Source organism: Taeniopygia guttata, chromosome 9 (assembly GCF_048771995.1).
Source record: "Taeniopygia guttata chromosome 9, bTaeGut7.mat, whole genome shotgun sequence".
Taxonomy (NCBI): Eukaryota; Metazoa; Chordata; class Aves; order Passeriformes; family Estrildidae; genus Taeniopygia; species Taeniopygia guttata.
Window position 1 is genome coordinate 15,942,178 of NC_133034.1, and position 15,240 is coordinate 15,957,417.

General features: G+C 42.5%; 1 protein-coding gene across 13 annotated transcripts in view; it reads right to left on the bottom strand.

Moving 5' to 3' along the window:
- Window positions 1-15,240, bottom strand: part of LPP (LIM domain containing preferred translocation partner in lipoma) — a 332,729-nt gene that overhangs the window by 150,310 nt on the left and 167,179 nt on the right. The gene's annotated exons all lie outside the window — the stretch shown is intronic.

Consider the following 15,240-nt stretch of genomic DNA (forward strand, 5'->3'; position numbering starts at 1 on the left):
TGTGTGTTTCTTTATTTATTACTTATAAAAAAAAAATACTGCAATCTCTTTTCTTTTCTAATTAAAAGACCCAGTTTGCCCTGCTGCACAATTGCTAAGCAGATTTAAAATGGGGACTTCAGTAGCTATTTTATGGCTAATCAAATGAGTAAATATAATGATCTGCTCCAATTCCCATTCTGATTACACAGTGTAGCTATTTCATTCCCTCAATAAGCTCCTTGCACCCAAAAAGAATAGTTTAACAAGCTTCAGAGCAGAATGTTAGGCTCAATTTCTCTAAAGGGTAATAGAGTGGGAGTGTCTGTATAATTAGCTTTGTTGGGCTCCCTCCCTCACTGTACAATACACTCTATACAGAGCTTTCACTGTCTCTCCAGGTCTTCATGCTAGAGCAGAAAAATAATGCAGAGCACATTAGAATCATACTGGTTGCACAGAAGAGTTTTGAAAGACAGAAAAAGAGCTGGAGAAGTGCTGGCTAATTCAGCCCAAAAGGGCTCAAGCTTCAATTTAGCTTTAGCAATAAAATCACACATGTTCATGTACATAGCTTATTCATCTCTAATGTTTTGAACTCTTAGATGTTTCTGGAAATTAAGATCTGCCAAACTGCTAACACACTGATCAAATCATAGTATAAATCATTAAAGTACACTCAACAATTTCTTCTCTGCATAGAACCTGAAATTAAATTAACAGCATATAATCTATAATGCAAAACATTACCTAACACATTTGGAAGAGTTTGATGCTGAATTCCCCTACAGAAAATAAAAGTGTTTGACATACTGATTTTTCACAGCAAGAAACAATTTTTTACATAAGCTGGCAAAACTGTAATATTTTTGTGCTTGCAGAAGAATTTTCAGCTGGAGATTTGAAAATCCTTTCTGAAGTCAGACAGCTAGGTGGGATATGTTATTATTACCACCTCTGTTTTACAGATGGAAAACTTAATGCTAGAAAAATTACAGATCTTACTGAAAATAAAGGGACGTGTCAGAGATCTGTGAGGAAAGGGAGAACAACAGATCCCATCTTGTTCCAAAGTACTGTGGCTGCATCAGACCCCTCCCAAATCAGTCACCCTGTATCTCTCCTCTCACTTTGTATTTGCAAGCAAAATGCCCATGGATACTGTCTTTGGAAACTATAATGCAAAAAGTTTGGCAAAGAGATCAAAATCCAGTCAAATTGTTTTATCCTGCGATGACTGGAAAAAAAAAACAAAAAACAAACCAAACCAAAACAAAAATAAAACCACCAAAACAAACCAGAAAAAAGCAGGGCAGTATGAAGTTACTCTGAAAGTCCCACAGCCAAATCACAGACTTCACCTCTAGTAAGTAAAACCCACAGTTAAGCCATTGTTTCACAGTAAGTCAATAACAAATAAAAAATAAAATAAGACAGGTCCAATAGCCACTTCCACTTTCTTTTTTTTTTCTTTTTTTTTTTTTTTTTTTTTTTTTTTGCATATAAGCTTACCAGTTTGCAGTTATGTAGCAATACCTGATCAGAAACAAATGGATACTGCACCTACATTTTTCACATTCCTCTGAAATAACTAAGTATCTCTGGAGCCTTGAGCCTTGAAAAGAGACAGCTCAGACTCAGACTGGTACAAACAGGAGGAATGATTGTTCTATCACTTTCAGTGCTAGGAAGAAGCAATAGGAAACCACCCTTGTCGGAGGCAAAGGGAAAATATCAAGAATAAGGTGGGTCTGCCCCACCCACATTGAACTTCTTTGCTATGGGATGTTTTAAATTCCAGAGATTTACATGAGCTCATAAAGCAATTGGATGAGCTGATAGAGGAAAAAATCCCTGACTGAATATTAAGGAAGACATAACTTAAATCAAGCCAGTTCTCTGCGAATAGCAAATTCTTAGATAAAGGGAAATATTCTGGGGCAGTGTAGATATGAATTTGCACCACTCTTGTCTTCTTTCTCTGGTATTTATGGGGAAGAACATTGAGCTGGAGTAACCACTCATCTGACACAGGGGTGGGCAAGGTCAGGTTCTTAATTTCAGGCCTATATACCCTGTCATGAGAAAAAGATACTGAAAAGCAAAGGTTTAAATTCCAGTTTCTCTTGCAGGCATGTTATTTTTCTAAAAAACAGACTTTTGTTACTTCTGTCTTTAAAAAAGCACCAGCAGCTGACCTATACCATAATGATATGAGCTGGAACCAAATGAGTGAATATATGAGTGAATACACTCCAGATTCAACTTCCTTCAAAGCTCAGTTGAAGACAACAAATCCTACAACAAGAGCATTTATCTGAGTCCAGGATAACAGAATGCTTTCATCAAATGAGCCAAGCCAGAGATGAAGCTGAGTCTTCACATTTAAGACAGCATTTGAGACCCTCAAGAAAACTTGACAGGTAAATAAGATACTAAAAATTCCCTAAAGGACAGGCTTCCAACAGTGAAATTGCAAAGTATCTTCTGCATACAAGTGCAATTAATGGAGTCAAAGCCATGTGATGGAGCCAGTGCTGGATGCACTGGTACATCCCCATACAATGTGTCTCCAGGAAGGTGACAGTTCTGAGCACTGATCTCTACTGTCTCCCTTTTACTATTCTGCACCTGTGTAAAGGAAAGATTCCCAGCTGTTGGGCACAACATTCCACTTGCAAAGCCAGTTCAAGCATTTTTGCAGAATAAGATCACCTTCATTTTCCTTGAGTCGTTGGCTTACAGCTCCTCAGAGGTGTACAAGCAGAACGAGGGACCTGGTTTGGATGTATAGGGAGTTCTTAAGCTGTTCAGGCAGAGAACAGCTTAAAAATGGAGAACAGCACCTTGGTGCTGTTGACTCTGCCAACTTAGCCACACAGAAAGGTGAAACAGCTGTACAAACTTGCAAGGCTGTGCTCCACCTAAGACTCAGAGAGGGACACTTTATCCCAGTCCACCCATGCTGCTGTCACAGGAGAGTGAAGAGAAGAAAATCCCAGTGGTTCAGATGCAAACACTAAAGGTCACAAATAATGCATCACCTACACACCCTCACTGCAGCAGGTACTGCACAGTCACCCAAACACCACACACTGAACAGGTGGGCAGAGAAATGGAGGTTCTCCCCATTTAACTGAAGAGCAGCCCAGAGGCAGAAGATGGCTCAGCCAAGGTTACACAACAGCAGGCAGAGGTCTGGCAGTCTCAGGGACACAACACAGGACTGAGAACAACTTACCTCCTCCTCAGGTTCAGGGTGAGACTTGGCTAAAAGAAAGTCCATGTTAGTGATAGATCCTTCAGACTGAGCACTGCTTTCCTCCCCATTCTTTTGTGTAGCCTATCTTAAGTAAGTTAAAAGGAAACAATGACAAAGCTGATGCCAATCAGTCCAACCTGACTTTTCTTACAGTCAAAGCACCAAACTCCTACCCAGCAAAACTCTGACAAATGTATCTGAGAACCCTGCAGGGTGCAGCAAGGAAAGCCCCATTAGGACTCAAGCTGCTATTTTACATTAAGAGACATTTTTAGACTGTTATTTTATCTCTTCCATCTCTCCCCATTGCTTGAAATTAAAATAAACATGGACCAGGGCCTAGGATTTTATCTGTCACATATTGCTATCATTAAACACACTTGAAATGAGTGGGATTAGTTCAAATAAAACTGTCTCTTCCCTCTCCCTTTCTCAGCTCAACAAACATAAAATAGGAAACTGCACTCCAATATATTCAAGAAGCAACACACGTTACATCATGACTAGATGATCCATCTGGCAGGCTGACATGGTAATAAGTTTGCTTAATTGTCAGGTCAGGCATATTACAGACCCAGTCTGTCAGTCCTTTTATTACAGCTCTGTCTGTACTGGGGAATTTCAACCGCCTCACACTCTGTATGTGTAGACATGGAATGCATCCATATGGTACGAGGACATATGCATGGACACATATATGAAGTGTCACTCAGAACAAGGAGATTAAATTAAGAAAGGAAATGCTGAAGTCAAATAGCTCTTAGCAGCTGTATACATTTCAGTCTGGAATAATCACCCAAAGAAAGCAATGAGATATTTACATTTAATTTATTGGAAACTGGGCTGGCGAAAGCACTGATTATAAGGGATAATCCAGCAGTGCCTCATAAGGAAAACAGCCAGAGAGCCTCAGATGTTCCCTCCATTTATACTTTTTAAGCGATCAGCCCATCATTTTGTTTTTGGCTCCGTGCAGCTCCAATCATGCAGACAATCTCCTGAGATTGTCCATATGTCCTCCTGAGAAATCACTGAGTACATTCAACAAATGATTGAGTTCATCAAATGGATGCTTTGCCTTTAAAAAGCCCACAAAACAAAGCAAAAGCTACCTTTTTCCTTCTTTGTCTTTATGCCTTACCTTATCTCTTTCTCTCCATTAATGAGCTCAATTTTGAAATTACTTTATTTACAGGAAGGCTTTAAGGTGTTCTGATATACAATTTGTAGGAAAGATGCCAAATACAAATTGTATTTTCTAGACCTGCCTGCATTTGTGATTTTACATGAGCACGCACACATATGTTCAATATCCAAACAGCAGGTGTTCCCTAAAGTTTTATTGCCATTAGTTAGAAATGACCACATTACTAACAAACTCAAAGCCAAGTCTTGTCAAAGGCAAGTCTTGCCAGAAAGTCTGATGATTTCCAGGATTAAACAGTCCTGCTCTGGGGTCCTGGCTCTGGCTCTTCCAGATATCTGCAAAACCTACCAGTGATCTATATTTACCCAAAAGAACCACTTAACTATTCCTCCTCTGTGTGGCATCCCCACAGCTTTTCTCAAGAAGCAGAGTGTGCTGTCTCGAGCACGGTAGCAGCTGTCACTGGGGCCTCATAAAACACTGTGATCTTTGTGGTAACCCTTTTCCCCAGCCAGATCCCTTGTCTTGCACTTTGGACATGAGCTGCTGATGCATATTCCAGTCAAAATCTTTCCAGAAAAAGAGTAAATATAAGTCAAAACAATATCTGTACTATCTCCCTGCTGAACTACACAGTGCTCAAAAAAATCCAGCTGAACAACTGGATTTTTCTACCACTTTTTAGGATTTAATAGGACCTTAGCCACACAGATATCCCATGTAATGTACAGCTGATCTTTCTGCAAATCAGCACAGTAATCAACCCCAACATCTCCTCTTTCCCTCTTGATAATCACAGCTTGAAGCTGCACATGCATCCTGGCTTTCTGCTGGATGGAGAGAGAACTGTGCCTCCCATCTTTCTTGAATTCTCCTTGGATCACAAGTTAGTGGTTTGGGAAGACAGCACCAAAATTGCTTGAGACCCCAGGATGACTGGAGTGATTGCTGATATAGAAGATGGCAATTCTTCATGGTTCTGAGCTGCCTGGGACAGGAATGGGTTCCCTTTCACACCTTACAAATCACTCCAGAGAGGGTAAGGTACTCAGCCTCTTGTCAACCCAGAGAGAAACAACAGTGCTACTCATGGCAAGTCAGCAAAGTCTCTGACCTGGCTTACGCTGGCAATCAGGTGAGATGATTGCAACAATCCTGCCTGTGAGGCACACATAATGCCATGCAAACTGCACAACCTGCCCTTGCTCTTACTGTACTCGTGCACATGAACTACTTCCTTTCAAGTGAAGAATTCATTGTAAGACTCAAAATATTTTGTTTGGGCAGGGAGGAATCAGTATCAGACTGCAAACATTGGCAGAAGTATTTATGACTGCTTCAAAATCTCCTTTTTCTAGCCAGACCCTTTTTTTTTGTTTAGTTTTCTTTTTTTAAATCTGTGGGGGGAAACAGTAATATCCATTGGACCAACACATTATTGATTTCCCATAGAAACAGCAGTTAGATAGAGTGCTCACTTTCAGCAGTGAAATAGCATGTTAGTTTTATCTTACTGTAATATTTTTTTTTATTTCATCCTCTTTTACATACTCATAGAAGTTTCCTATTCACTACTGAAACACCATATGGTGATAATATATGCTAACACAGGCACAGCGACACAGTCCACAAGCCTGCTATTGAGCAAAAGTTGACAACATAAGGCTGAGAGAATTGTAAGTGCTTCCAAGCCACAATAAGTACGTCACCTAATTGCATTTTACTGTGATGCAAAGAAGTCTGAGTCAAGGAAAGAACCTCCCTACAATAAAACTGTAACAGCCTGGAGTAATTCACAGTTACTTGAAGAGCTAGAGCAAGGATCTATCAATTCATGGCTTTCAGATACAGGCTAGATGTGGGTCGGGGTTTTTTTTTAGCCTAGGCAGCTTTAATATACAGAAAGAGACAATGCATTTCAGCATCACAGTCATCTCTCATAAGGTTCCAGACAGGAAGGCCAAAGGCTTTTCAAACCATTCACAGATGCCTCTGCCTCTTATTTTAATGAACTAGGTTTTGAACTAGAACATCTTGGAACAATCCTGAGATATATTCAGGCTACAAATGGATCAGATTTATTTACACACTGGTAGTAGAGTCTGATGGAGAAACTACAGGGCCAGGTCTCACTTTTCTGTGGAGCTCTAGGTCCTTACAGGTGGCCCTACCTGAAATGAGGCTGTGAATACACCTGATCTGCCTTTGGAATGGCCAGCAAGGGCTCCAGGGAGAGTCCTCCCTCCCTGGCAGGGCGGACCCTCGGAAAAACAGACCACAGAGAACAGGATGGACAACAGTCAGTGACAACACTATCCCAGAATGTCACTGCTATCTGTCCAAAGCCCTGTTTTACAATGAGCTGCAAGGTCTCTCTGTGCCTCACCTTTCCATCTGCAGAACGAAAGAACCAAACTTCTCCCAGCCCAGGGCACAACAAGGAAGAAGATGGAAAGTTGCAAGCACTCGCACAAACATGCCGCAATAAGCAACAAGGACAAATTCACAAAGGCCGTACTTTAAATGCCAGGGCTGCCCGGTGTGTTTCAGCCTTCACCTTTCAAACTGTATTTAGAAACTACCACTGCAGAAGGCAGCAGTCCTCCTCTTCTAAAGAGAACAATTCCACAGGAACTCCCATCAACAGGATCTATACCTGCCCTGCAATGGTCTCTGGATAGATCCCAAGCAATTTCAGGGCACACCAAGGCACACCCTCCTTGCTGTGAGCGTGATGCGTGAACCACAGTCGTCACTCCCAGGTGGAAATGGCCTGGGGAATACGCCCAGCAGAATCCTACAGTGGGAGCAGTCCCAAGTGATGTATTGCCATGCAGGTGTTTCTACAAGTTGCTGTACTGTTCCCTTGGCGCTGAACTATTTCCTTTCCCTAGCAGGGAGGGAAACGCAGCTGGTTCCTCCTGTGCACAGAAGAGAAAAACACAACACAAAAGGAACAGAAACCACAGAGAGCAGAGCAAAGGAAGCCTGATTTCCTATGGACTTGTGTCTTACATCTTGAGCAGACTCTGACCCTTCCTGTTCTCATCTGTTACCTCTCCTGACTGCCCCTCCACTTCCCTTCTCCCCCTAGTATTAGCCTTGGCATTTGTCTGTGTGTGTCAGCCAAACAATCCATGTTCCAGGTCAGAGATCCTGGTTACAGCACAGTCTGGAAGAGCAAAAGTTCAAGTTGCCTTCAGGACACGCAGCCAGCTTGGAGCTCGCTGCGTACATGTGCAGTGGGGCCACCCCATGGGCCAAGCAAGGACAGCCAGGGTGGCCCCACTGCACACCCTGCAGCTCCCCAAGACAGGGATCTCAGGGATCCCTCCTCCCCAGCCACAGAGCTCTTCACACAAATACCCCTCCCACAGACCCACTTAAAATGGTCACAGAAATGAAACCATATGTGGGGAGCAGCCAACTGCTGGACACCACTGGGTGCTGAGCAGGAAGAATTAATCAAACTGTGCTTTCATTCCAAAATGCTCCAGTTATTTCCTTGGAAGGCACTGGGCAGAAGAGTAGCTGCCACACATGGGGAAATCAACCCGACACCTGAGACCTCTTTAAATCTTTCTGACAGGGTGTGCTCTCACACACACTGCCCATCTCTTCCAATGGGGTATGAGATGAAGATAAATCCAAGACAGGGTGCCCATGGTGTGGCCTCAGCTCCTCAGGTGACTCAGGCACAAATCAAGTCATCTGATCTCCCGGTGCCTAGGTTCCTCTCCTGCCCATGAGACAGGCAGTGTACTTCCCCATTTCACAGGGCTGCTGTCATGGTGGTGAATCTGATGCCACTGAAGCACTCAGATGCATCGACCCATGCAAGAACGCGAGCAGAGGCTGCGTCCCAACAAAACACAGGTTCCTGCCCCAGAGGCAGCTGCTCTTTGCTGGCTGGACACACGGACAGCTCATGAAGTGCACTGCAGCCCTTTGAGGAACATGCCAAACTACACTGAGTGCCAAAATGCAAGGATGGGGAAATGATGACAGGCTTCCTGAGATGATGCCTTACAGCAGCTCGGTCCCATTGTGGGGAAAAAGATAGAAAACAAAACATAACAATAGGTAGAAGGCCTTGAAAAGCTTTAGAGAATAAGAACCCTGCTCTCAACAACTCACAGCAAAACAATCACAAATGCAGAACGAGAAAAAGACCAAATTATGCAGTACTATTTGCTTTTTATCACTGTTCCCAAAGTAAATGTTTATCTTTATCCATATACAAATTTGAGATGCCTGCACAGATTTTAAAGTCCAATGCATCCAACACTGGTCATCATCTAAAGCTTTAGCCAAACACGTAGGCAGAAAACCAAAATGAATGCAGAAAAAGAGAAAAGGAAAAATGGAAAAGAAAACCTTACTGGTATTCCTGTGAACTTGATAATATATCAGAAAAAGAAACAGCAGGAGTAGTGCTGATTTATTTTCACTCTGATGATAGTACAAGAGGAAGAAATAATACCCTGTAAAGGTCACTCTTATCCTGTTCATCTGTGACAGGCTGATAATCCGAGATCTCAGAAAACTTTCTTTAAAAATCTTCATGGACATGCTCTTATCAAAAGGATTAAGGTTTAATACATACCAGCAGATGCAACCGATTCAGGCATCTGCTAATCAGAGCAGCGTCAGTTGCTGCACGCTCTGGCTGGAGCTGATGACTGCAGGAAGGTTTCCCTCCTTATAGAGACCAAATCCAAACACACATTAAATCATCTCTTGGCTGTGCCTCCCAACTCACACATTCATGGCTGAGCATCCCCATCCTGTGCACGCTCCTGCCTCATCCCATATCAGGGATAGCAGGACAGATGTGTTGCTCACAGCCAGCGCACCCACAGTGGTTCTTCCAGAAAGCTCCAACCCACAGACCACCTCAAACACCACCTACGTGGGGTGGGAATGTCACTCTGCCTTAGGAGAGGGGAGCCACAGCAGGAAGTGTTTCTGGATGTAGGGGCTTTGCATTTTGAGTGCTGGGAGGAACCTACTGAAATTGCTCCAGATGGGACACTTCCTTTCCTACTTTCAGAATCCACCTGGATTTTCCAGACAGCACAAAGCCAGCGTGCTCTAGCCAGAAGCAGGAGCACAGCTCCCAGAGGTGACCCCATCTTCAGAATAGCCCATGCAATTCCTGATGTCCATGACTACGGCAAAAGTGTCACAGCCCACTGAGAACAGCCACAGTCAGCAGCCTGCAGTGAGTCTCCACAGGCCACCTGATGCTTCTACAAGGGCTGGAGCTCACCAGCTCAGCACCAGCTTGGGCACTCTGCTGTGAGCCACTGTCATCCAAGTCATCAAAACAGCAGCACTCACAGCCTTCAGGAAAAGCAGTGTGTAGCACAAAAACTCTACAGTAGCTAGGATGGTCCTACTAAAAGATCATCAACCCTTTAGGATGGACAGCAGATGCTTCTCACTTTCAGCAGATGAGCCTTCTTCCAATGAGCCCTCTTGTCCTACAACAAAGAGATTCAAATGCCTACAAAGCCCAAAACACACAGAACTCAAGAGAACAAACACAAAGCGCCCTTTGCAATTGGGAAAGCACTTCCTGGCTACTGTGCACTGCTTTGGCAAAGATGCCCAGCAGTTAGATGTGCTCAGAGCAGCAGAATGAGGCCAGGAAACTTTTATTTACCTCAAATATCATATGTGAAGATGGCAGAAGCTAAGCCATCCATTTCAGCCCAAACTGAACATCTGAAAAAGCTATATTTCCCTGAGTCCTATAACTGAGGAACCATAAAACTCTCTGTCACATAAATGCTACAGGAGGGAGGAATTCATTCTGAACCCACCAAATCAATCTCAATCTCCTTGTACACCTAAATTTTCTTTCTTAAAAGAAATAACTACATTCCTGACAACAACTGGAGTTCTGTAATGTACTCTGTAGACTGCCCTTCCAAAATCCTTTTGGTGCAAACCAGCGTAAGCAGCCAGGCTCAGCCAAGTACCGGGAACAACAAAACCAACCCTGAACCTGTACTAGCAAATTTGCACAGACTGTTTTGAGTTCAGATTCAGTGATCTGTTTTTCATAAAGCCTCACAGCCCAAACTAAGAGCAATCATAAGGAGCTTTCTCAAAGCTGGGGAAATGTGCTTCCCCTTGCTGGGTTGGAAGCTTTAATCATGGCTGGAGACACAGCTCTGCATAAACCAAGATAAAACACCTGAACTCCCAGCCTTGCATTACTGACACAGACCGCCTAGGAGTCTTCAGCACTCATCATTTTGCCTTGGTTTGCCATTGTAGAGCTGAAACTGTTCAATACTGTCCCACAACTCTGCAAGAAAATACGTCCATTGCCTTTTCTCTGCTTTTACTATCCCCAAATGGTCATCAAAAGAAGTGACAGGATAACCACCAGCACTGTCGAACATTTAAATCCCTTTTAAATTCCAGTCATTACAAGACATTATTTCCCAGTATGCTTGAAACTTAATGAAAATGTATCACTGATTTTTTAAATTTAATTTTCTTTACATTTTTATTGTTTCGCAGCTCATATATTTCCTTCAAAATAGTGCTCACTTTGCCTTAAAGTGTTGGATACTGACAGGTGTCTAGTACTGGGGGCAATGACACAGAAGCATGAATCCTTAGAAATCTTGCCTAACTCTGCCTTCATGTTCCCCACCTGTTTGCACAACCTCATCACCCAAAGGCCTTCAACCCAGACCAAGGTTCCACATTGCTACATGCCATACACATGGGGAGTAAGAGGCAAATCACATTGAAGAGGTTGCCAAGCTACAAGGACAGAAGAGATTTTGAGAGGAAGGAGAGGAGAAACGCTACATTCAAAGTCATTTAGCACAGCAGTGGTTACTGGGAATGAAACAGGTCTTCAGAATGCCAGCCCAGTTGCCTCTGGATTAAGCTGCCTCCAAGAGCTGTACACAAGCAGATTTCATCTTGGCTATGGTGCATGGTCAAACAAGATTTTTTTTTGTTACTTAAATACTTCACAAATATTGGCCAAAGAGCATTTTCTCTTAGAAAAACCTTAAAATACCACCAGAGCAGGTACACTTATTACCTGGTACACCTCCTACAAAGTGCTGTTTTGCCAAATAGACATTCTGTTGGAAATTCAGGATAAAACTCAAGAGTTTCAGAAGGTAGGTGTCCAATTCCAGACAAAGCAATCATCATTCAATACATAATTCACAGCAGGGACAAAGAACCCTGAGCTTACATGTGCTGCTATTTCCAGTATTTCATTTTCATAGTCTCTGCTGGAAGCCCTTTCTCCAGAGTCACAAAGTTTTCTTGTTTTTTAAAAAATGCAAACATTTGTTTTATGGGCTAAAATTTGTCATTTTTGGTTTGGGGTGGTTTTTTTTTTGGTTTTTTTTTTTGGTTAAGATCTTGCTGCACTGATCTCTTATGCAAGGATTTAAGCAGAACAAGTTAAAACTGGGGAAAATACCCTTTAACAGAGGAGTCAGATCACCACAGCATTCACTAGGCCTCTACTTATGGGGTTCACACAAATTTATGACTTGCCTCTGCTCCCATCCATGGAAATTATGCACCTAATATCTTGGTTTTTACTAATGATAGATACAGTGGGTTGTCTGCCTCTGAACTTTCCAATGCATTACTGCAATATAGAAGGTGTGATACGCACACAGAAGCACACTGCAGCTACACAAGAGGAGCTCTGTACTTTACTCATCACACTAGTACTTCCACACTGCACCAAACGAGAGGAAAAAATTAATTAGATTTTTTTCATAGTGCATCTGCAGTTCTTCCAACAACACCCGAGGCAAGTGAAACCTCGTACGCTACTGCAGTCATGGCAATTTTGAGATCATCTTGGTCATCTTGTCCATTTCAATTTACTGTACCAGAGGGCTAGAACTGGTCATGCTGGTGAAAGTCATGCAGATCCTGTCTAAAACTTTCGTTCTAGCTGAATTCTTTAAATACAATCTCTCCTACACCACCTCACATGACAGAAAACATCCTTAGAAGTTGCTCTGTTGAGGCTAAAGATGATGATTTAGTCTTGTAATTTTATGTGCTTTTAGGTATGTGCAATTTTAAAAGGAAAAAGCTTGCATTTAATCACTTCTGACTGCTTCTATGCTTCAGTCAGAGAGACTTTTGCTTGCAAGACATGGACTCAGCCCAGGTCACCTTTGCTTTTCTACTCAGCTATCTAGAACTGGGCAGGACCACGAGGTACCAAGAGCGCACTGCTGACCACAGGTGTCCAAACTCTCTCCCTGCCTTCTAGCTGTCAGTTCCAGCTGATGGCAGTGTCCTTTTCACCTGCACAGCTCACAAAAATGTTAACAGAGTGACGCTTAGGTAAGCAATGCAGGGATGGTGCAGAGATTTGTGCTCACCGTATTCAACAGCAAGGGCTAAGCGACGGTGTCTGGGGTTGATGTTGGGCCATCCTTTCCGAGAAACATTACATCCCTCTGTGTCAGAGGCACCCCCCGGTGCAGTCTGTGTCTTTGCAATCTTGAACTCGTACCAAGGATCAAAAGAGCTTCCCTTTGTGTGAGTTCATGCCAATGGGCAGCGCATGTTAAATAAACTGCTTCTCATTACCCTGCTATCACTCCTACTCCAGTGAGAGAGGACTATGTTACGATTTATCTTACATTGCTTTAAAACTGTCTTGAAGATAATATAAAAAAGAAATGTAACAATAAAATTTCTTATTCCAGAATAGGAGTATCCCCAAGGGTAAGGTATTCCTATAAAATTATTATAATGCTTTAACCACAAAAGCACAACTGAAAACGTCTTCTCTGAAAACAAGTCGTAGCTCTTTTTTCCTATCTGCAGCCATTATCCTGATAAATTTGGGAAGGTCAGCTAAGGTGTAATCCAATAAATGTGCTGATGTTCTGAGTAAGTACCTTACAATTTGCAGCCTAATCTATTATCCTACTATAAGACCATCAAATGACTCACCAGTTTTAATACTTAGTACAGATCAAACAAAGGAAAATATCAAAGCTTTACCTTCTAGTTCCACCTTTCAAGGACTTGTTTGAGTACTCTCTAATTACAGCAGATGATACATCTAACTCTGTCATTTTCTTTCTCTAACAGCTCTAGTTAGAAGTTGCTGTAGCAGTACTTTTCACAGGACATCATTATGTTAACCAAAAGATGCTAGGAAGTCAGATAGACTGAACAAATCAAACTGGGATTTGATCCCAGAGATGGAGTTCAGCTTCTTCTGCCCACCAGGCCACACGGTGTGTAATGCACCTGGGAGTCTCACCATCCAGGGGCTCCTGGGGGCAGGTGACAAGTCTGCAGAGCCCCCACCCGAGTTGTGGCAGAAATCCATGGGAACAAGCACGGGCATGAATGGGAATGAGCACATCATCTTGGAGGGTGATGAACTTCGGAAGTCAGATCAAGTCCCAAACTTGGGCTATGACTTCAAATCCTCCAGAAACTCAAATACACCCGCAGATATTTGCATTTGGACACTATGATTTTTAATTTTTTTTTCTTTTAATGGTAAAGGCATAAAATAAAAGTGAAAAAAACAACCTATTCACAGAACCCCAGATCCCAAAGGAAGAAGCATCAGGAAACTGTCAGCAGCACTGTCAGCAAACTGTAGATGCTCCATGAAATAGTACAGAAGTTACACGTCCCCACAAAGATGTCAGAGCTAACTGGAGTGCTGCTGAGGAAAATGGGGAGCACAAATCTCTTTCATCCAGCTCTAGCAGTGTTTTGAGTCTGAGCATTCTCCAGTAACAGTGTGTGCTGGTATGTGTTTGGCCCATGCAAACAAACTGAACACGGTTTATTCACCACAGTGCCTCAGCAGAACTCGTCTCATTTATCGCAACAACAAAAACCCACTGGGAAAAGGGCAGAATTGTATCTGGTTTACATTTTTGGTCTTTTTGACTGACTAACCCAAATTAGACTATTTTTCAAATACAAGTCTGTAAGTTTATGCAATAACTGTGCACATGCCACTAAAAGCCAAGTTTATAGGGAGGTCCCTGCAGAAAGGATGGAAACTCAGAGCCTCTGTGTGCAGGGGGGACACTTTCAAAAGAGCACAAATCTGATTTCACTCTGCTTTTGCCTCATTTGCAGACTTGAAGAAGAGCAAATCTAAAGAGATTCCGATCACTACTTTAGTTCTGCTCCAAAGGTATCACTTCTCAGTTACTTAAAAGAAATGGAGCAATGAAAACAACCAAAAAAGATGAATCAAAAAGAAAGCTTGTATGGATAGTGAGTGTGCACCCATCACTGACTTATCTCTGATACTTTTGACTTTTGAGGCTTTACTAAGAGAAATACAGCATACATATAGCCGTATACAGCCTATAGACCCACATGCACGTAATAAATGAGACCAATCATGAGACTAGGAAGGAAAGACGAGGCACAAACATATCTAGGATGATTTTAGGAGATCTCAAGAATTGCCCTTTTAAAAGTGCCACTTGGGTGTCACCACTTCCTCTGATAAAGAGATGACATCTCACCAAAACTTAAATAGCTCCACTCAAGCACTACCTAGATGAGTGACAAAAATTAGCCAAGTCACTGTCACCCCTGCAGTCCTCGTCTAGACACAGCAGAGAAGTGTGAATTCCAGTCTGCCTTGCTGGGCTACAGCTACCCTGACAGCTGTGCTCTGATCCAAGCCACTTCGTGAGATGCAGATCTCTGGATCCTTCTGGCAGCACGACAGACAAAAGTTAACAGAACAGAAAAACAACAAGAAAATAAAAGCACAAAAGTCCTTGTGAATCGAGAAGGTTTTAATTCACGAGTCATTGTTGGTTGAAAGTTGAGGCAAACG